Source organism: Cebus imitator, unplaced genomic scaffold, assembly GCF_001604975.1.
Source record: "Cebus imitator isolate Cc_AM_T3 unplaced genomic scaffold, Cebus_imitator-1.0 Scaffold1039, whole genome shotgun sequence".
Classification (NCBI taxonomy): domain Eukaryota; kingdom Metazoa; phylum Chordata; class Mammalia; order Primates; family Cebidae; genus Cebus; species Cebus imitator.
Window position 1 is genome coordinate 10,997 of NW_016108354.1, and position 1,640 is coordinate 12,636.

The window sequence follows — 1,640 nt, forward strand, 5'->3', positions numbered from 1 at the left end:
AAAAAAACTAGCTGGGCTGGTGGCACGTGCCTGTGGTCCCAGCTTTTTTTTTTATATTTTTTGTTTTCTTTTATTTTTTTAGAGACAGGGTCTCACCATTTTGCCAAGGCTTGTCTTGAACTCCTGACCTCAGATGATCCACCCACCTCGGTCTCCCAAAGTGCTGGTATTACAGGTGTGAGCCACTGCACCCTGCCGGTCCCAGCTTCTTAGGAGGTTGAGGTGGCAGGATCACCTGAGTCTGGAGGCAGACGTTGCAGTGAGCTGAGATCATGCCACTGCACTCCAGCCTGGGTGACAGTGAGACCCTGTCTCAAAAAAAAAACAAAAAAAACCTTCACTATCCACCGTGGAAGGTGAGACTAACCTATGAGTGATTGTTCATAGAACAAAAAATAAACCCCAGAGAGAAGACAAAAGGGTGCATCCATGGGGCTGAGACTCAAAGCTGAGAAATTGGCCACCTTCTTCCCCCTCCACTCTCACCCATGATTTACTAAAGGAGATGGGAAAATGATTCTTTCTTTGGCTTAAATATTTAACACTAAATTAAAGCCAATTTTAGTAGCACTTCGGATAAGGAGTGAAATTAACAAACTGGCCAAAAATAAATGAACGCTCTCTGTACTGTGTGAAAAAGAGGCAGCTTTGGCTATGCTGGGTAAGCGTGAGTTTTCAAGCTGCTGGGAATGTCTGAGCCGGAGGAAGGGCCTAGGTGGGACTCTCAGGAGCTGAGGCCCAGGAGCGACTTGCCCAGTCACTGCCCAAGGGGTCACCGTGTTCTTCCTGGGTCAGAGTGCAGGCCAGGAGGTGGGATCGCTAGGCTGGCTCTCTTGCCAAGCTGCTCCCTGATCATGCTCCCTTCAACAGCCTCTCTGCACTTCAGTTTCCTCTAATGAAAAATGAGTGTGAGAATAGCTCCTACCTCCAAGGTGGATGGAGTGAGTTCAGACAGGTGACTCCCTGGGTCCAGTGCCTGGAGCCTGACAGGGTCCTGTCACAGCCCGCACTGCTGTTACTGTTATTGACCCGAGGCTGTACTTCAAAAGAACTTGGTTGCTGTCATCCAGGCGTTCTCCTACCGTGCCCACCTACTGTCTGTGTTTGACGTGTGATGGGAACAAATCTGTGCATGTTGGAGCTTCTGGCACATCCTGGCTTTCAGGTCAAATGTGCATGTGTGTTTGCGGGTGAAGCCTGGCCACAGAATGATCATCACAACCCAATTCAGCCCTGAGGTTAAACCTGACCCGGGGGTGAGTCCTGAGCTTGGCACCCTGAGCCACACAGCTCACAGTGGCATTCACTGTGTGGCTTTGTGCTGCCCTTTCCCTGCTGAACTGTTGGTATTAAGATTGGAGCCTTTGTGTTCGCTTCCAGGAACCAACCTGTGTGCTGATGAGAATGGCGGGTAGAGTCGCCTGTGCTTCTTTATGCCTCACTCCACCCGGTGTGGCTGCCCCATTGGCCTGGAGCTACTGAGTGACATGAAGACCTGCATCGTGCCTGAGGCCTTCTTGGTCTTCACCAGCAGAGCCCCCATCCACCGGATCTCCCTCGAGATCAACAACAATGACGTGGCCATCCCGCTCACAGCCTTCAAGGAGGCCTCAGCCCTGGACTTCGATGTAGCCAACAAC

The 1,640-nt window shown here is 51.1% G+C and overlaps 1 pseudogene; it reads left to right on the forward strand.

Moving 5' to 3' along the window:
• The window catches only part of LOC108298684, a 20,777-nt pseudogene that overhangs the window by 9,487 nt on the left and 9,650 nt on the right, over positions 1–1,640 (forward strand).